At 46.8% G+C, this 22,089-nt stretch overlaps 1 protein-coding gene across 1 annotated transcript in view; it reads right to left on the reverse strand.

Moving 5' to 3' along the window:
• Window positions 1-22,089, reverse strand: part of LOC146813123 (putative DBH-like monooxygenase protein 2) — a 162,985-nt gene that overhangs the window by 36,379 nt on the left and 104,517 nt on the right. The window lies entirely within an intron of this gene.

Here is a 22,089-nt window from a genome sequence, read left to right on the forward strand (position 1 = left end):
GTTTTCTGGTTTTTCACTGTGCGCACACCCTGAGCGCGCTTACAGATATATATATTGATTTAAATGCTATTTTCTCAGGACCTACTGAACAGATTTACACCAGACCTACAAAAGGCACATCCTTGACCTGAGGACTACCTCTCTGCCAAATTTCAAGTAATTCTGTTCAGCCGTTCGGGCTGTAGCTCGGACTAAAGGTCCTATGGGAAAATGCATGGGGAAAACGCGTTTTGGGACCCCCCTTTTTTTTTCTCAGCCCCCACTTGACGAATCCCCCCGAGACTTTCAGGGTAGGAGCGGAGCGTAGCACCCCATGAGTTTTGAAAATTTTGCGAGGATTCGTCGACCGGCGCCAAAGTTATTCCAAATAGAATGTTGCGGATTTCCTATGGAAACACGATCCTAACTATAACTATCTACTGGCGACCGCATTCCTGTCATGATCGTGCCGCGAAGGTTGCCCTTTTCAAAGTTTGAAAACCCCATGAAGATTGCGGCAAGGGCAGTACTCACCTGACTGTGGATGTATAGAGTCCCATGACAAAAGCATTGCTTGTGCCCAATATGATTACCACCATGGAGTCAATATGATGGATTTCCAACACGCATTGTAATTACTGGCACAATGCATTGTGGGACGAGGAGTTCAATGATCACAGCCACGTGACCAAATTGTTCAAAATCACACCCAAGCGCACCTGGGCGCTTTTCTCCGGTCTGTGATCAAGGCAACCAGCCGAAACGTTAGACAAACGGATGTAAGCGCTGCAGTGAACTTTGAAAATAAAGCTACCTTCACGTTATTGGGCCTCACGTTGCTTTACTGTCTTGTGTGGTTGAGTGGGCTGCTCCGTGCCCATTTGTGAGGCCGCCCTGCAGAGTCGGGAGCTCCGGAAACGGGGGAATGCTTTTGCTTCTTGCTGATGTTGATTGAGGAGCTGGACTCACACGCGCCCCCCACCTACAAAGGAGATGCCACTAGAGCAAAAGGTAAACGGCGCGTGGAAGGGATTCAGACAGGAGCATTCCTGTCATGATCGTGCCGCGAAGGTTGCCCTTTTCAAAGTTTGAAAACCCCATGAAGATTGCGGCAAGGGCAGTACTCACCTGACTGTGGATGTATAGAGTCCCATGACAAAAGCATTGCTTGTGCCCAATATGATTACCACCATGGAGTCAATATGATGGATTTCCAACACGCATTGTAATTACTGGCACAATGCATTGTGGGACGAGGAGTTCAATGATCACAGCCACGTGACCAAATTGTTCAAAATCACACCCAAGCGCACCTGGGCGCTTTTCTCCGGTCTGTGATCAAGGCAACCAGCCGAAACGTTAGACAAACGGATGTAAGCGCTGCAGTGAACTTTGAAAATAAAGCTACCTTCACGTTATTGGGCCTCACGTTGCTTTACTGTCTTGTGTGGTTGAGTGGGCTGCTCCGTGCCCATTTGTGAGGCCACCCTGCAGAGTCGGGAGCTCCGGAAACGGGGGAATGCTTTTGCTTCTTGCTGATGTTGATTGAGGAGCTGGACTCACACGCGCCCCCCACCTACAAAGGAGATGCCACTAGAGCAAAAGGTAAACGGCGCGTGGAAGGGATTCAGACAGGAGCATTCCTGTCATGATCATGCCGCGAAGGTTGCCCTTTTCAAAGTTTGAAAACCCCATGAAGATTGCGGCAAGGGCAGTACTCACCTGACTGTGGATGTATAGAGTCCCATGACAAAAGCATTGCTTGTGCCCAATATGATTACCACCATGGAGTCAATATGATGGATTTCCAACACGCATTGTAATTACTGGCACAATGCATTGTGGGACGAGGAGTTCAATGATCACAGCCACGTGACCAAATTGTTCAAAATCACACCCAAGCGCACCTGGGCGCTTTTCTCCGGTCTGTGATCAAGGCAACCAGCCGAAACGTTAGACAAACGGATGTAAGCGCTGCAGTGAACTTTGAAAATAAAGCTACCTTCACGTTATTGGGCCTCACGTTGCTTTACTGTCTTGTGTGGTTGAGTGGGCTGCTCCGTGCCCATTTGTGAGGCCGCCCTGCAGAGTCGGGAGCTCCGGAAACGGGGGAATGCTTTTGCTTCTTGCTGATGTTGATTGAGGAGCTGGACTCACACGCGCCCCCCACCTACAAAGGAGATGCCACTAGAGCAAAAGGTAAACGGCGCGTATAAGGGATTCAGACAGGAGCATTCCTGTCATGATCGTGCCGCGAAGGTTGCCCTTTTCAAAGTTTGAAAACCCCATGAAGATTGCGGCAAGGGCAGTACTCACCTGACTGTGGATGTATAGAGTCCCATGACAAAAGCATTGCTTGTGCCCAATATGATTACCACCATGGAGTCAATATGATGGATTTCCAACACGCATTGTAATTACTGGCACAATGCATTGTGGGACGAGGAGTTCAATGATCACAGCCACGTGACCAAATTGTTCAAAATCACACCCAAGCGCACCTGGGCGCTTTTCTCCGGTCTGTGATCAAGGCAACCAGCCGAAACGTTAGACAAACGGATGTAAGCGCTGCAGTGAACTTTGAAAATAAAGCTACCTTCACGTTATTGGGCCTCACGTTGCTTTACTGTCTTGTGTGGTTGAGTGGGCTGCTCCGTGCCCATTTGTGAGGCCGCCCTGCAGAGTCGGGAGCTCCGGAAACGGGGGAATGCTTTTGCTTCTTGCTGATGTTGATTGAGGAGCTGGACTCACACGCGCCCCCCACCTACAAAGGAGATGCCACTAGAGCAAAAGGTAAACGGCGCGTGGAAGGGATTCAGACAGGAGCATTCCTGTCATGATCGTGCCGCGAAGGTTGCCCTTTTCAAAGTTTGAAAACCCCATGAAGATTGCGGCAAGGGCAGTACTCACCTGACTGTGGATGTATAGAGTCCCATGACAAAAGCATTGCTTGTGCCCAATATGATTACCACCATGGAGTCAATATGATGGATTTCCAACACGCATTGTAATTACTGGCACAATGCATTGTGGGACGAGGAGTTCAATGATCACAGCCACGTGACCAAATTGTTCAAAATCACACCCAAGCGCACCTGGGCGCTTTTCTCCGGTCTGTGATCAAGGCAACCAGCCGAAACGTTAGACAAACGGATGTAAGCGCTGCAGTGAACTTTGAAAATAAAGCTACCTTCACGTTATTGGGCCTCACGTTGCTTTACTGTCTTGTGTGGTTGAGTGGGCTGCTCCGTGCACATTTGTGAGGCCGCCCTGCAGAGTCGGGAGCTCCGGAAACGGGGGAATGCTTTTGCTTCTTGCTGATGTTGATTGAGGAGCTGGACTCACACGCGCCCCCCACCTACAAAGGAGATGCCACTAGAGCAAAAGGTAAATGGCGCGTGGAAGGGATTCAGACAGGAGCATTCCTGTCATGATCGTGCCGCGAAGGTTGCCCTTTTCAAAGTTTGAAAACCCCATGAAGATTGCGGCAAGGGCAGTACTCACCTGACTGTGGATGTATAGAGTCCCATGACAAAAGCATTGCTTGTGCCCAATATGATTACCACCATGGAGTCAATATGATGGATTTCCAACACGCATTGTAATTACTGGCACAATGCATTGTGGGACGAGGAGTTCAATGATCACAGCCACGTGACCAAATTGTTCAAAATCACACCCAAGCGCACCTGGGCGCTTTTCTCCGGTCTGTGATCAAGGCAACCAGCCGAAACGTTAGACAAACGGATGTAAGCGCTGCAGTGAACTTTGAAAATAAAGCTACCTTCACGTTATTGGGCCTCACGTTGCTTTACTGTCTTGTGTGGTTGAGTGGGCTGCTCCGTGCCCATTTGTGAGGCCGCCCTGCAGAGTCGGGAGCTCCGGAAATGGGGGAATGCTTTTGCTTCTTGCTGATGTTGATTGAGGAGCTGGACTCACACGCGCCCCCCACCTACAAAGGAGATGCCACTAGAGCAAAAGGTAAACGGCGCGTGGAAGGGATTCAGACAGGAGCATTCCTGTCATGATCGTGCCGCGAAGGTTGCCCTTTTCAAAGTTTGAAAACCCCATGAAGATTGCGGCAAGGGCAGTACTCACCTGACTGTGGATGTATAGAGTCCCATGACAAAAGCATTGCTTGTGCCCAATATGATTACCACCATGGAGTCAATATGATGGATTTCCAACACGCATTGTAATTACTGGCACAATGCATTGTGGGACGAGGAGTTCAATGATCACAGCCACGTGACGAAATTGTTCAAAATCACACCCAAGCGCACCTGGGCGCTTTTCTCCGGTCTGTGATCAAGGCAACCAGCCGAAACGTTAGACAAACGGATGTAAGCGCTGCAGTGAACTTTGAAAATAAAGCTACCTTCACGTTATTGGGCCTCACGTTGCTTTACTGTCTTGTGTGGTTGAGTGGGCTGCTCCGTGCCCATTTGTGAGGCCGCCCTGCAGAGTCGGGAGCTCCGGAAACGGGGGAATGCTTTTGCTTCTTGCTGATGTTGATTGAGGAGCTGGACTCACACGCGCCCCCCACCTACAAAGGAGATGCCACTAGAGCAAAAGGTAAACGGTGCGTGGAAGGGATTCAGACAGGAGCATTCCTGTCATGATCGTGCCGCGAAGGTTGCCCTTTTCAAAGTTTGAAAACCCCATGAAGATTGCGGCAAGGGCAGTACTCACCTGACTGTGGATGTATAGAGTCCCATGACAAAAGCATTGCTTGTGCCCAATATGATTACCACCATGGAGTCAATATGATGGATTTCCAACACGCATTGTAATTACTGGCACAATGCATTGTGGGACGAGGAGTTCAATGATCACAGCCACGTGACCAAATTGTTCAAAATCACACCCAAGCGCACCTGGGCGCTTTTCTCCGGTCTGTGATCAAGGCAACCAGCCGAAACGTTAGACAAACGGATGTAAGCGCTGCAGTGAACTTTGAAAATAAAGCTACCTTCACGTTATTGGGCCTCACGTTGCTTTACTGTCTTGTGTGGTTGAGTGGGCTGCTCCGTGCCCATTTGTGAGGCCGCCCTGCAGAGTCGGGAGCTCCGGAAACGGGGGAATGCTTTTGCTTCTTGCTGATGTTGATTGAGGAGCTGGACTCACACGCGCCCCCCACCTACAAAGGAGATGCCACTAGAGCAAAAGGTAAACGGCGCGTGGAAGGGATTCAGACAGGAGCATTCCTGTCATGATCGTGCCGCGAAGGTTGCCCTTTTCAAAGTTTGAAAACCCCATGAAGATTGCGGCAAGGGCAGTACTCACCTGACTGTGGATGTATAGAGTCCCATGACAAAAGCATTGCTTGTGCCCAATATGATTACCACCATGGAGTCAATATGATGGATTTCCAACACGCATTGTAATTACTGGCACAATGCATTGTGGGACGAGGAGTTCAATGATCACAGCCACGTGACCAAATTGTTCAAAATCACACCCAAGCGCACCTGGGCGCTTTTCTCCGGTCTGTGATCAAGGCAACCAGCCGAAACGTTAGACAAACGGATGTAAGCGCTGCAGTGAACTTTGAAAATAAAGCTACCTTCACGTTATTGGGCCTCACGTTGCTTTACTGTCTTGTGTGGTTGAGTGGGCTGCTCCGTGCCCATTTGTGAGGCCGCCCTGCAGAGTCGGGAGCTCCGGAAACGGGGGAATGCTTTTGCTTCTTGCTGATGTTGATTGAGGAGCTGGACTCACACGCGCCCCCCACCTACAAAGGAGATGCCACTAGAGCAAAAGGTAAACGGCGCGTATAAGGGATTCAGACAGGAGCATTCCTGTCATGATCGTGCCGCGAAGGTTGCCCTTTTCAAAGTTTGAAAACCCCATGAAGATTGCGGCAAGGGCAGTACTCACCTGACTGTGGATGTATAGAGTCCCATGACAAAAGCATTGCTTGTGCCCAATATGATTACCACCATGGAGTCAATATGATGGATTTCCAACACGCATTGTAATTACTGGCACAATGCATTGTGGGACGAGGAGTTCAATGATCACAGCCACGTGACCAAATTGTTCAAAATCACACCCAAGCGCACCTGGGCGCTTTTCTCCGGTCTGTGATCAAGGCAACCAGACGAAACGTTAGACAAACGGATGTAAGCGCTGCAGTGAACTTTGAAAATAAAGCTACCTTCACGTTATTGGGCCTCACGTTGCTTTACTATCTTGTGTGGTTGAGTGGGCTGCTCCGTGCCCATTTGTGAGGCCGCCCTGCAGAGTCGGGAGCTCCGGAAACGGGGGAATGCTTTTGCTTCTTGCTGATGTTGATTGAGGAGCTGGACTCACACGCGCCCCCCACCTACAAAGGAGATGCCACTAGAGCAAAAGGTAAACGGCGCGTATAAGGGATTCAGACAGGAGCATTCCTGTCATGATCGTGCCGCGAAGGTTGCCCTTTTCAAAGTTTGAAAACCCCATGAAGATTGCGGCAAGGGCAGTACTCACCTGACTGTGGATGTATAGAGTCCCATGACAAAAGCATTGCTTGTGCCCAATATGATTACCACCATGGAGTCAATATGATGGATTTCCAACACGCATTGTAATTACTGGCACAATGCATTGTGGGACGAGGAGTTCAATGATCACAGCCACGTGACCAAATTGTTCAAAATCACACCCAAGCGCACCTGGGCGCTTTTCTCCGGTCTGTGATCAAGGCAACCAGCCGAAACGTTAGACAAACGGATGTAAGCGCTGCAGTGAACTTTGAAAATAAAGCTACCTTCACGTTATTGGGCCTCACGTTGCTTTACTGTCTTGTGTGGTTGAGTGGGCTGCTCCGTGCACATTTGTGAGGCCACCCTGCAGAGTCGGGAGCTCCGGAAACGGGGGAATGCTTTTGCTTCTTGCTGATGTTGATTGAGGAGCTGGACTCACACGCGCCCCCCACCTACAAAGGAGATGCCACTAGAGCAAAAGGTAAATGGCGCGTGGAAGGGATTCAGACAGGAGCATTCCTGTCATGATCGTGCCGCGAAGGTTGCCCTTTTCAAAGTTTGAAAACCCCATGAAGATTGCGGCAAGGGCAGTACTCACCTGACTGTGGATGTATAGAGTCCCATGACAAAAGCATTGCTTGTGCCCAATATGATTACCACCATGGAGTCAATATGATGGATTTCCAACACGCATTGTAATTACTGGCACAATGCATTGTGGGACGAGGAGTTCAATGATCACAGCCACGTGACCAAATTGTTCAAAATCACACCCAAGCGCACCTGGGCGCTTTTCTCCGGTCTGTGATCAAGGCAACCAGCCGAAACGTTAGACAAACGGATGTAAGCGCTGCAGTGAACTTTGAAAATAAAGCTACCTTCACGTTATTGGGCCTCACGTTGCTTTACTGTCTTGTGTGGTTGAGTGGGCTGCTCCGTGCCCATTTGTGAGGCCGCCCTGCAGAGTCGGGAGCTCCGGAAACGGGGGAATGCTTTTGCTTCTTGCTGATGTTGATTGAGGAGCTGGACTCACACGCGCCCCCCACCTACAAAGGAGATGCCACTAGAGCAAAAGGTAAACGGCGCGTGGAAGGGATTCAGACAGGAGCATTCCTGTCATGATCGTGCCGCGAAGGTTGCCCTTTTCAAAGTTTGAAAACCCCATGAAGATTGCGGCAAGGGCAGTACTCACCTGACTGTGGATGTATAGAATCCCATGACAAAAGCATTGCTTGTGCCCAATATGATTACCACCATGGAGTCAATATGATGGATTTCCAACACGCATTGTAATTACTGGCACAATGCATTGTGGGACGAGGAGTTCAATGATCACAGCCACGTGACCAAATTGTTCAAAATCACACCCAAGCGCACCTGGGCGCTTTTCTCCGGTCTGTGATCAAGGCAACCAGCCGAAACGTTAGACAAACGGATGTAAGCGCTGCAGTGAACTTTGAAAATAAAGCTACCTTCACGTTATTGGGCCTCACGTTGCTTTACTGTCTTGTGTGGTTGAGTGGGCTGCTCCGTGCCCATTTGTGAGGCCGCCCTGCAGAGTCGGGAGCTCCGGAAACGGGGGAATGCTTTTGCTTCTTGCTGATGTTGATTGAGGAGCTGGACTCACACGCGCCCCCCACCTACAAAGGAGATGCCACTAGAGCAAAAGGTAAACGGCGCGTGGAAGGGATTCAGACAGGAGCATTCCTGTCATGATCGTGCCGCGAAGGTTGCCCTTTTCAAAGTTTGAAAACCCCATGAAGATTGCGGCAAGGGCAGTATTCACCTGACTGTGGATGTATAGAGTCCCATGACAAAAGCATTGCTTGTGCCCAATATGATTACCACCATGGAGTCAATATGATGGATTTCCAACACGCATTGTAATTACTGGCACAATGCATTGTGGGACGAGGAGTTCAATGATCACAGCCACGTGACCAAATTGTTCAAAATCACACCCAAGCGCACCTGGGCGCTTTTCTCCGGTCTGTGATCAAGGCAACCAGCCGAAACGTTAGACAAACGGATGTAAGCGCTGCAGTGAACTTTGAAAATAAAGCTACCTTCACGTTATTGGGCCTCACGTTGCTTTACTGTCTTGTGTGGTTGAGTGGGCTGCTCCGTGCCCATTTGTGAGGCCGCCCTGCAGAGTCGGGAGCTCCGGAAACGGGGGAATGCTTTTGCTTCTTGCTGATGTTGATTGAGGAGCTGGACTCACACGCGCCCCCCACCTACAAAGGAGATGCCACTAGAGCAAAAGGTAAACGGCGCGTGGAAGGGATTCAGACAGGAGCATTCCTGTCATGATCGTGCCGCGAAGGTTGCCCTTTTCAAAGTTTGAAAACCCCATGAAGATTGCGGCAAGGGCAGTACTCACCTGACTGTGGATGTATAGAGTCCCATGACAAAAGCATTGCTTGTGCCCAATATGATTACCACCATGGAGTCAATATGATGGATTTCCAACACGCATTGTAATTACTGGCACAATGCATTGTGGGACGAGGAGTTCAATGATCACAGCCACGTGACCAAATTGTTCAAAATCACACCCAAGCGCACCTGGGCGCTTTTCTCCGGTCTGTGATCAAGGCAACCAGCCGAAACGTTAGACAAACGGATGTAAGCGCTGCAGTGAACTTTGAAAATAAAGCTACCTTCACGTTATTGGGCCTCACGTTGCTTTACTGTCTTGTGTGGTTGAGTGGGCTGCTCCGTGCCCATTTGTGAGGCCGCCCTGCAGAGTCGGGAGCTCCGGAAACGGGGGAATGCTTTTGCTTCTTGCTGATGTTGATTGAGGAGCTGGACTCACACGCGCCCCCCACCTACAAAGGAGATGCCACTAGAGCAAAAGGTAAACGGCGCGTATAAGGGATTCAGACAGGAGCATTCCTGTCATGATCGTGCCGCGAAGGTTGCCCTTTTCAAAGTTTGAAAACCCCATGAAGATTGCGGCAAGGGCAGTACTCACCTGACTGTGGATGTATAGAGTCCCATGACAAAAGCATTGCTTGTGCCCAATATGATTACCACCATGGAGTCAATATGATGGATTTCCAACACGCATTGTAATTACTGGCACAATGCATTGTGGGACGAGGAGTTCAATGATCACAGCCACGTGACCAAATTGTTCAAAATCACACCCAAGCGCACCTGGGCGCTTTTCTCCGGTCTGTGATCAAGGCAACCAGCCGAAACGTTAGACAAACGGATGTAAGCGCTGCAGTGAACTTTGAAAATAAAGCTACCTTCACGTTATTGGGCCTCACGTTGCTTTACTGTCTTGTGTGGTTGAGTGGGCTGCTCCGTGCCCATTTGTGAGGCCGCCCTGCAGAGTCGGGAGCTCCGGAAACGGGGGAATGCTTTTGCTTCTTGCTGATGTTGATTAAGGAGCTGGACTCACACGCGCCCCCCACCTACAAAGGAGATGCCACTAGAGCAAAAGGTAAACGGCGCGTGGAAGGGATTCAGACAGGAGCATTCCTGTCATGATCGTGCCGCGAAGGTTGCCCTTTTCAAAGTTTGAAAACCCCATGAAGATTGCGGCAAGGGCAGTACTCACCTGACTGTGGATGTATAGAGTCCCATGACAAAAGCATTGCTTGTGCCCAATATGATTACCACCATGGAGTCAATATGATGGATTTCCAACACGCATTGTAATTACTGGCACAATGCATTGTGGGACGAGGAGTTCAATGATCACAGCCACGTGACCAAATTGTTCAAAATCACACCCAAGCGCACCTGGGCGCTTTTCTCCGGTCTGTGATCAAGGCAACCAGCCGAAACGTTAGACAAACGGATGTAAGCGCTGCAGTGAACTTTGAAAATAAAGCTACCTTCACGTTATTGGGCCTCACGTTGCTTTACTGTCTTGTGTGGTTGAGTGGGCTGCTCCGTGCACATTTGTGAGGCCGCCCTGCAGAGTCGGGAGCTCCGGAAACGGGGGAATGCTTTTGCTTCTTGCTGATGTTGATTGAGGAGCTGGACTCACACGCGCCCCCCACCTACAAAGGAGATGCCACTAGAGCAAAAGGTAAATGGCGCGTGGAAGGGATTCAGACAGGAGCATTCCTGTCATGATCGTGCCGCGAAGGTTGCCCTTTTCAAAGTTTGAAAACCCCATGAAGATTGCGGCAAGGGCAGTACTCACCTGACTGTGGATGTATAGAGTCCCATGACAAAAGCATTGCTTGTGCCCAATATGATTACCACCATGGAGTCAATATGATGGATTTCCAACACGCATTGTAATTACTGGCACAATGCATTGTGGGACGAGGAGTTCAATGATCACAGCCACGTGACCAAATTGTTCAAAATCACACCCAAGCGCACCTGGGCGCTTTTCTCCGGTCTGTGATCAAGGCAACCAGCCGAAACGTTAGACAAACGGATGTAAGCGCTGCAGTGAACTTTGAAAATAAAGCTACCTTCACGTTATTGGGCCTCACGTTGCTTTACTGTCTTGTGTGGTTGAGTGGGCTGCTCCGTGCCCATTTGTGAGGCCGCCCTGCAGAGTCGGGAGCTCCGGAAACGGGGGAATGCTTTTGCTTCTTGCTGATGTTGATTGAGGAGCTGGACTCACACGCGCCCCCCACCTACAAAGGAGATGCCACTAGAGCAAAAGGTAAACGGCGCGTGGAAGGGATTCAGACAGGAGCATTCCTGTCATGATCGTGCCGCGAAGGTTGCCCTTTTCAAAGTTTGAAAACCCCATGAAGATTGCGGCAAGGGCAGTACTCACCTGACTGTGGATGTATAGAGTCCCATGACAAAAGCATTGCTTGTGCCCAATATGATTACCACCATGGAGTCAATATGATGGATTTCCAACACGCATTGTAATTACTGGCACAATGCATTGTGGGACGAGGAGTTCAATGATCACAGCCACGTGACCAAATTGTTCAAAATCACACCCAAGCGCACCTGGGCGCTTTTCTCCGGTCTGTGATCAAGGCAACCAGCCGAAACGTTAGACAAACGGATGTAAGCGCTGCAGTGAACTTTGAAAATAAAGCTACCTTCACGTTATTGGGCCTCACGTTGCTTTACTGTCTTGTGTGGTTGAGTGGGCTGCTCCGTGCCCATTTGTGAGGCCGCCCTGCAGAGTCGGGAGCTCCGGAAACGGGGGAATGCTTTTGCTTCTTGCTGATGTTGATTGAGGAGCTGGACTCACACGCGCCCCCCACCTACAAAGGAGATGCCACTAGAGCAAAAGGTAAATGGCGCGTGGAAGGGATTCAGACAGGAGCATTCCTGTCATGATCGTGCCGCGAAGGTTGCCCTTTTCAAAGTTTGAAAACCCCATGAAGATTGCGGCAAGGGCAGTACTCACCTGACTGTGGATGTATAGAGTCCCATGACAAAAGCATTGCTTGTGCCCAATATGATTACCACCATGGAGTCAATATGATGGATTTCCAACACGCATTGTAATTACTGGCACAATGCATTGTGGGACGAGGAGTTCAATGATCACAGCCACGTGACCAAATTGTTCAAAATCACACCCAAGCGCACCTGGGCGCTTTTCTCCGGTCTGTGATCAAGGCAACCAGCCAAAACGTTAGACAAACGGATGTAAGCGCTGCAGTGAACTTTGAAAATAAAGCTACCTTCACGTTATTGGGCCTCACGTTGCTTTACTGTCTTGTGTGGTTGAGTGGGCTGCTCCGTGCCCATTTGTGAGGCCGCCCTGCAGAGTCGGGAGCTCCGGAAACGGGGGAATGCTTTTGCTTCTTGCTGATGTTGATTGAGGAGCTGGACTCACACGCGCCCCCCACCTACAAAGGAGATGCCACTAGAGCAAAAGGTAAACGGCGCGTGGAAGGGATTCAGACAGGAGCATTCCTGTCATGATCGTGCCGCGAAGGTTGCCCTTTTCAAAGTTTGAAAACCCCATGAAGATTGCGGCAAGGGCAGTACTCACCTGACTGTGGATGTATAGAGTCCCATGACAAAAGCATTGCTTGTGCCCAATATGATTACCACCATGGAGTCAATATGATGGATTTCCAACACGCATTGTAATTACTGGCACAATGCATGGTGGGACGAGGAGTTCAATGATCACAGCCACGTGACCAAATTGTTCAAAATCACACCCAAGCGCACCTGGGCGCTTTTCTCCGGTCTGTGATCAAGGCAACCAGCCGAAACGTTAGACAAACGGATGTAAGCGCTGCAGTGAACTTTGAAAATAAAGCTACCTTCACGTTATTGGGCCTCACGTTGCTTTACTGTCTTGTGTGGTTGAGTGGGCTGCTCCGTGCCCATTTGTGAGGCCGCCCTGCAGAGTCGGGATCTCCGGAAACGGGGGAATGCTTTTGCTTCTTGCTGATGTTGATTGAGGAGCTGGACTCACACGCGCCCCCCACCTACAAAGGATATGCCACTAGAGCAAAAGGTAAACGGCGCGTGGAAGGGATTCAGACAGGAGCATTCCTGTCATGATCGTGCCGCGAAGGTTGCCCTTTTCAAAGTTTGAAAACCCCATGAAGATTGCGGCAAGGGCAGTACTCACCTGACTGTGGATGTATAGAGTCCCATGACAAAAGCATTGCTTGTGCCCAATATGATTACCACCATGGAGTCAATACGATGGATTTCCAACACGCATTGTAATTACTGGCACAATGCATTGTGGGACGAGGAGTTCAATGATCACAGCCACGTGACCAAATTGTTCAAAATCACACCCAAGCGCACCTGGGCGCTTTTCTCCGGTCTGTGATCAAGGCAACCAGCCGAAACGTTAGACAAACGGATGTAAGCGCTGCAGTGAACTTTGAAAATAAAGCTACCTTCACGTTATTGGGCCTCACGTTGCTTTACTGTCTTGTGTGGTTGAGTGGGCTGCTCCGTGCCCATTTGTGAGGCCGCCCTGCAGAGTCGGGAGCTCCGGAAACGGGGGAATGCTTTTGCTTCTTGCTGATGTTGATTGAGGAGCTGGACTCACACGCTCCCCCCACCTACAAAGGAGATGCCACTAGAGCAAAAGGTAAACGGCGCGTGGAAGGGATTCAGACAGGAGCATTCCTGTCATGATCGTGCCGCGAAGGTTGCCCTTTTCAAAGTTTGAAAACCCCATGAAGATTGCGGCAAGGGCAGTACTCACCTGACTGTGGATGTATAGAGTCCCATGACAAAAGCATTGCTTGTGCCCAATATGATTACCACCATGGAGTCAATATGATGGATTTCCAACACGCATTGTAATTACTGGCACAATGCATTGTGGGACGAGGAGTTCAATGATCACAGCCACGTGACCAAATTGTTCAAAATCACACCCAAGCGCACCTGGGCGCTTTTCTCCGGTCTGTGATCAAGGCAACCAGCCGAAACGTTAGACAAACGGATGTAAGCGCTGCAGTGAACTTTGAAAATAAAGCTACCTTCACGTTATTGGGCCTCACGTTGCTTTACTGTCTTGTGTGGTTGAGTGGGCTGCTCCGTGCCCATTTGTGAGGCCGCCCTGCAGAGTCGGGAGCTCCGGAAACGGGGGAATGCTTTTGCTTCTTGCTGATGTTGATTGAGGAGCTGGACTCACACGCGCCCCCCACCTACAAAGGAGATGCCACTAGAGCAAAAGGTAAACGGCGCGTGGAAGGGATTCAGACAGGAGCATTCCTGTCATGATCGTGCCGCGAAGGTTGCCCTTTTCAAAGTTTGAAAACCCCATGAAGATTGCGGCAAGGGCAGTACTCACCTGACTGTGGATGTATAGAGTCCCATGACAAAAGCATTGCTTGTGCCCAATATGATTACCACCATGGAGTCAATACGATGGATTTCCAACACGCATTGTAATTACTGGCACAATGCATTGTGGGACGAGGAGTTCAATGATCACAGCCACGTGACCAAATTGTTCAAAATCACACCCAAGCGCACCTGGGCGCTTTTCTCCGGTCTGTGATCAAGGCAACCAGCCGAAACGTTAGACAAACGGATGTAAGCGCTGCAGTGAACTTTGAAAATAAAGCTACCTTCACGTTATTGGGCCTCACGTTGCTTGACTGTCTTGTGTGGTTGAGTGGGCTGCTCCGTGCCCATTTGTGAGGCCGCCCTGCAGAGTCGGGAGCTCCGGAAACGGGGGAATGCTTTTGCTTCTTGCTGATATATATATATATATATATATATATATGGAGAAACAAACAGACAAATTGACGGCGATACCCTCCCCCAGTCCTGACAACGTCAATACAATTATTAACTTGGCGCAAATAAACCTAACCGCAGCGGAGAAACAATTGCTCTCTTTGGGGTTAACATATTGTCCCGAATCGAATTTCAATTACACCCAAACACGGGCAGATGTATACCAATTCATCAGAAAGTTAAAACTCCGTAAGTTCCATAAACTCCAACCACAAACCCGGATGGAATTGAGACCTCTCACTGACACTGCCAGTACATCAGATTTAGTATTTGCAGATTATGAACTACTAAGAGATCTACAGACGTTGAATAATGGAACTCAAGCTTCTCAATACTCTAGCTACTCTAGCCAGCAGGGGATGGGCACAGAAGGATTTTCAAGACAGCCACCCCAGTGATCTGAGGTGATGATTTGGAAGAAACCAGACACCCCTTTCAAAAACAAGTCTATAATCACACCAGTCACAGTGAGAGACTCAGTTGATGATTTTAATGAATTGGTTGTGGCTCATATAAAGAAACTTAATATGACAATCAACAAAGAGAAAAGAAAAATTACTAATCATGAAAGAATGTATGGACAGTTGATAGCTAAACTCAAAAAGTAATGGAATACGCTAATCAGAAATTCAGACAAAGGGGGAATATAGTGTTATGGCCTCTAACTGATTATATGACAGAAGCTTATAGTCAGTTAAACAATATTGAATGTTATCGTAAAAGCAACCCCCTCAAATTAAAAACTATGCAGGACCAGCTGTATACCAAACTCTTGGCATGGAAAAGTTTGGGTCTTCTTAATCTGGAAGAATTAAAACATTTTTAAAAAGATCATCCAAAAACCCCTGTCTTCTACTTCATCCCAAAGGTACACAAGAACATTGAGAGGCCACCAGTTAGGCCCATCATTTCAGCTTGTGATGGGCCTTTAGAGAACCTGTCAAGGTATATAGATTTCTTCTTGCAAGAACACGTTCATAGTTTGGAGTCATACATACAAGACACCAGTGACTTCATATGTAAGATCCGCAATGTGGTATGGCAAGATGGATATTAGTTAATTACCTTAGATGTGTCCTCTCTCTATACTTGTATCAGAAACTGTGACGGCATGAAGGCGGTGGAACATTTTTTATCCAGAAGACCCATTGAGTAAATGCAGCACAACAGAATGTTAATGGACATGTTGGTTTCTGTTTGGAAAATAATTACTTTTTATTCAAAAAACAAATGTTCCAGCAAGTTCAGGGTGTGGCTGTGGGGGCCAGCTTCTCCCCTAGCTATGCCTGTATGTTTATGGGTTGGTGGGAGAAGCTGGTCCTAAGGAAGCAATATGACCTAATCTATAGGGGGAAGGTGGTGTCCTGGTTACGATACATTGATGATTTGATTAGTTTATGGAATGGAATGGAATGGAACTGTGATGGAAGCTAAAGAATTTATTGACCAAATCAATGTAAACAATGTTAATCTCACATTTACATCATGTATAAGCAACCAGAGTGTTTCATTCTTAGATGTAAAGGTCAAAGTAGCCAATATAATCATAACTGCTCCCCTATTCCGAAAGGAGAAAGCTGGCAATACCCTGCTTCATACGTCTAGTGCGCATCCCCCTCAATTAATTCATAGCATCCCCTACGGGGAAATGCTGCGGTTACGCAGGATTTGCAGTAACATCTCAGACTTGGAAAAACACCAATCTGAAAGCAAGACGCGTTTCCTGCAGCGGGGATACAACGCTAAAACCATTGATGCAGCCATCCGTAAATCAAGGGCCCTAGCCAGGAAGATCTGTTGCAATACAAAGACACGCCTCAAAAAACTTGGGATGAAAGTCTAGTTGCTTCTACAGAACCAGTAAGACTCATCTTGACATTCTCCAGACAGGAACAGCAATTGCGCAAAACCATTCAGCGCAATTGGCCCATAGTCAGGGAAGACCCCATCATAGGCAGCTCCCATCCTAGATTTCCTTCAATTACATATAGGAATTCAGTGTCTATGGCAAATGTTCTGGTACAGAGTAGTCCAGAACACAAGGAAAGGGATGGCTGGTTAACTGCAAGGAAGGGGTTCTTTAAATGTTCCAATTGTAAAGCGTGTGTATATGGAAGCAACAGAACATCTTATTTGACTGCTTTCAGTGACAAGCCTCAGATGATCAAATTCCATCTCACATGTAGAACTGACTATGTGGTGTATGTGTTAGAATGCAGCTGCAAGCTGTCATACATCAGGAGTACAAAGCTGGCAACACATAAAAGGGTTCTCTGGCAAATACAAACAATGACCCTAATTATCCGGGGGCCAGGCATTTTAAAGAGCACCACAATAGTAATTTTAACATCTGAGGTATTATGTCATTGACTCTGTTCCACCACAAAGGAGAGGCGGAGAGGGAGAAGAGAAGCTAAGACGCTTAGAGACTCACTACATCCTCGAGCTCGATACCAAACAGCCAGGGGGGCTCAATATGAGCGAGGACCTCTATACCTATCTTTGAATAGTGAGGCTACCTTCCCAATGAAGAAACATGATGAGAATAACCTGTTTTACTTACATAGACTTTCATGTATTATTAGATGTCATTTGTTGGTTGGTCATACACTTTATAAGGAGTATATCCCAAAACTTCGCACCTTTTCTTCAATGAAATGTTTTGATATGAGTTTTAGAATGGAATAATATCCTTTTTAACATTCAAGTTTTTGTACAAGGTTTTAGGACAAATGAATTATATTTAAAGATTTTATATGTATTTGTTTATTAAATAATTATTTACATATTTAAAAAAATATATTTATGATTGTGGGAATCGTTTGTCTCAATACTGTAGAAACTTTTAGGATCAGCCCCCAGGAAAACTCAATTTAGCACAAGCTGTCATTTGCACATGTTTCTGTATGCCAGAATAGTAAACAAAAGGATAATGTATTCACATTGTACTATTTAAAGCAATACATATGACATCTTCTATTTTGCACTGGCACTTTATATTGGAGGCACTGGTGGGGCACTGTTATAGTATAAGTTAGAATTTAGCGCACTTCATCTATTTTATATTTTCTTCTTCTTTCTTTTTCCTCTCCCTTTTTTGCTTTATTGATTAAATTAGTACTTACATAGTTTTGATGGAGGTAAATGAGAATACCGCATCTGAGCAAGAAATTCTTACCTCCGAAGAACAATTTCTAAATTGGATTGTTCAGAAAGAAATGCTAAGCACCATTTTATCTTAAATGATGTAAGACACAAATATATTTAAACATTGTATAAGTGTATGCATTGAGGTACAAAATCACTTAGTATTTCTTTTATGTTTGGTACCAAGTAATCGCATTGTCACTTTAAAAAGGAAGTTACACAATGCAATGTTGTCATGTGATCAAGGCAGGGATCTGCCGCAACGCGTCATGGCGATTAATGGTGTGTTGAACTAAATTTAATTGCACTAAACCTGAGTCTACGCTCGTTTGTTTTGGAGAAGACAGTAAAGCGAGGTTAGTGGCATATATAATGCCAACTACAACACAGTCATCAACCTTACGGACGCCATTTTAACAAAGCCTGAAATTTAGCTTCTAGCGCTTGGTCTCTCCTATTGTATGTATTATGCCTATGCTTGCAGATGTTCTAGGACCACAAATTCAGAATCTGGTTAATGTTTCTCTCAGTACAGGGAAGGTTCCCTTAGATTGGAAAAGAGCTTTGGTAAGACCGCTGAGGAAAAACACTGCAATCCCCTGGACGGAATTGTCTAATCGAAGACCTATTTCGCTTCTCCCCTTTTTGGGTAAAATAATAGAGAAATTCGTAAACCGACACCTGTCAAACTATATCGAAACGACAGGTGGGTTAGACTCCTCCCAGTCAGGTTTTAGGCCAAGACACAGTACCGAGACCACCTTGCTGTCAGTCGCGGACGATCTACACATGTTCCAGGATAAAGGTTATTCTGTTATCTTGGTCCTGTTGGATCTGTCCGCGGCGTTTGACACAGTGTCACATAACATCATGATCACCAGGCTAGTTAACATCGGCTTGGAAGATAAGGCTTTAGCATGGTTGGGGAGTTTCCTAACAGACCGCACTCAAAGGGTCACTTTGGGGATATATCGATCAGAGGAGAGGGAGATCTCTAAGGGGGTACCACAGGGCTCATGTCTGAGCCCTACTCTTTTTAACATCTATGTGGCCCCCCTAGCAGACATCATGAGATCCCATGGTTTCATCCCAGTGTCATACGCGGATGACACCCAACTCCTCTTCCCTTTCAAAACCCTTACTGCCAAGGTTAGGAATGATTTTGCCCAGGGGATGAAAGCAGTGGCTCACTGGATGGCATCTAACTTCCTGCAATGTAACATGGCAAAGACGGAAGTGATGCTGTTCGGGGAGGCCAAACACCTGTGGACTCCTGACTGGTGGCCTCAAGACCTTGGCCCAGTCCCTGAACCTAGACAGGTTGTGAAAAATCTAGGGGTCCGATTGGACCAGGAGCTTTCCCTAAAACATCACGGCAACCAAGCGGTAGGCTCTTGCTTCCATATTATCGGCTTGCTACGGAGAGTCTTCCCTTTGCTGCCAGATTCAACTAGAAAAACTTTGGTACAGGCGCTAGTACTAAGTAGGCTGGATTATTGTAATGGACTATTGTTGGCAGCAAATGAAGGAGTCACTTCTAGACTACAGGTAGTCCAGAATACTGCTGCCCGCCTGGTCCTAAATCGGCCTCCTCGTACTCCCTCTAAACCCTTACTTAACAAGCTACATTGGTTATCTATCAAACAGAGGGTGAAGTTTAAAATCTGCTGTGTTATACACAAATGCTTACATGGGAGAGGCCCTATATATCTTTTCAACAAATTCTGCCCCTATGTACCTACGCGTTCTCTGAGATCCAGTGAGCAGGCTCTGTTATGTGTACCAAGAGCAAAAAAAGCAAGACAGGGAGATAGAGCCCTATCACTTGCAGGTCCAACCCTATGGAATAGTCTCCCTATATCCTTGAGGTTATGTGACGATCATCTTCCTTTTAGGAGGCAATTAAAAACCTTCCTATTTCAGAACTGTTAAGATATACTGCCTAGATTTCCTCCTCTGCTGTAATATGGCCGTCTCAAGGCGCGGAGATACTCCTCCGGGAGTCGAGTCCAGCGCGGTACAAACCCATAATAATAATAATAATAATAATTGTTCTACAAACCAATTTTCATATAATTTGGCCATGATTGATGTCTTCAAATTTATTAGAAAAATAAAACTTATCAAGTACTTCCAGCTTAAGAAATTTCCCACACTTTTGGCAGATGTATCCTCTGGCAATGACATGTAAATGTAAATGTGAATGTAAATGTGCAGATATTTATATAGCGCAAATCACCAACCGGTCTCTAAGCGCTTGCTTAGGGAACCCGTCCTGGTATTCCCCTGTGAGATAACCCAGCAGGGCATCCACAAGGTGAAAGCCAGGCATCCCGCCGCGAGGGGCCATTGTGGAGATTAAGCAAGCTATTGCCCAGAGTCGCAGAGTGTGAACCCATGAATCGAGTATGCACTGGAGCGAGAATTATCGAGTCCATGGACAATTTATGGACTCAAGACCCAGCCGAGCCGGGAATTGAACCCTGGTCCCGGGCTGACCTCTGCTTCCAGGTCTGCCTACTCTAACCAGTGAGCCACACTTCTCCACTCTGATCACTGATGTGACCCTTCAAGTTAAAGATAGACCTAATTTGCAGCGAATACATTCATTATCAACAGATATTTCTAGCGAATGTTCACAACCAACATTGACTACGATGGGTATCACCTCCAACAAAGCTGCTCCTAGCCCGTTTTGTCCTGCATCCACATTCCTTCCTCTGATGCTGAGGGATGCGGTTGATGTGTTTAGCAACAGATTAATAGCAGAACTGAAAATTTTGAACAGAACTGTGGTATCTATTCAACATCGTAGAAATTATAGAAACATCCAATATCATGCTCTGATCAAGAAACTTCAAAACAATCATGACTTTATCATAAATAAGTCTGACAAGGACGGAAATAATGTTTTATCGTCTAGAAGTCAATATTTGGCAGAAGCTGATCGTAATTTGTCTGATGTACCATGTTACAAAAAATCATCCAAACTTGAAATGCGATCAGCCCATGACAAGGTGCATAAACAACTTCATCACTGGAAACTGAATGGATTATTGACTAAAGATGAAATTAACTTTCTAAACGTGGAACAGCCTCTCCTATGTTATACTTTCTGCCGAAGCTTCATAGAAAGACAACACCCATACCAGGACGTCCTATTATTTCTGCCCAGAGAAGTATGAATGAGAATCTTTTGAAATACGTGCACTATTTTTTGCAGTCACATGTTGCTTCTTTACCATCATACATGAAAGATACCACAGATTTGCTGACTAAGATCAATGAGGTGGTATGGCAATCCAACTACTTGCTTGTGGTTATGGACATTGAGTCGCTTTACACAAGTATTAATCATGTGGATGGTCTAGCTGCAACCAAGTACTTTTTAGAAAACGGAGAAATCAATATGAAGGACTACAACTGGTTGCTTTTAGAAATGATTTAATTGTGCTTATTTAACAATTACTTTGTATTTAACCACAAAGTATATCAGTAACTGAGGGGTGTGGCTATGGGGACATGCTTCTCCCCCAGTTATTCATGTTTACATGTTGGCTGGTGGGAGAGGTGTGTCCTCATGACCAAGAACAGAGATTGGCACAAGCACATATTACACTATTGTTATATTGATGATATCTGTCTGGTTTGGAATGGAACGAGAGAGGCAGCTATTGAATTTGTGAGAGATAATAATTCCAACTAACTCAATCTTAAATTCACGTCTACTACAGATAATTCAAGTATAGAGTTTCTAGATGTTCTAGTATACATCAGTGAAGAGAAAATACACACTTAGCTCCACCGAAAGTCCACTGCAGGAAACTCGATCATACACGCCGACAGCTCGCATCCACCCCACCTCATTAAAAGCATACCATATGGCAAGTTTGAACGGATTAGCTGAATTTTCAGTTTAGAGGCAGTCTCTAAAGAATGTCAACGTGAAGCGCTTTGTCGATTTTTCGATCGAAGGTATAAGAATTCTCACTTGATCCAAGCTCTGACAAAAGCAAATATTCTACCTTGAGAAGGATTATTAATGCCCAAACATAATTACACCACCGACTCAGGTTACGTTTCCAACAATGAGAAGCACACAATTCGCCTGATTACCTCCTTCAGTCACAAGAGCGTAACATACATATAGAATTATCTTATTAATTATATTATTGTATTTTTGCTCCCAATTATGTGAAACCTAGGACTGGTGTTCTGATTGGCTTGTCCATGATATTTAAGATTAGTTTCTTTAACACTCTGGCAGTGCTTTCGAAGTCTTGAGCCAGCTTTTCCTGAGAGTCTGCTTTTAGTA

Source organism: Triturus cristatus, chromosome 7, assembly GCF_964204655.1.
Source record: "Triturus cristatus chromosome 7, aTriCri1.1, whole genome shotgun sequence".
NCBI lineage: Eukaryota > Metazoa > Chordata > Amphibia > Caudata > Salamandridae > Triturus > Triturus cristatus.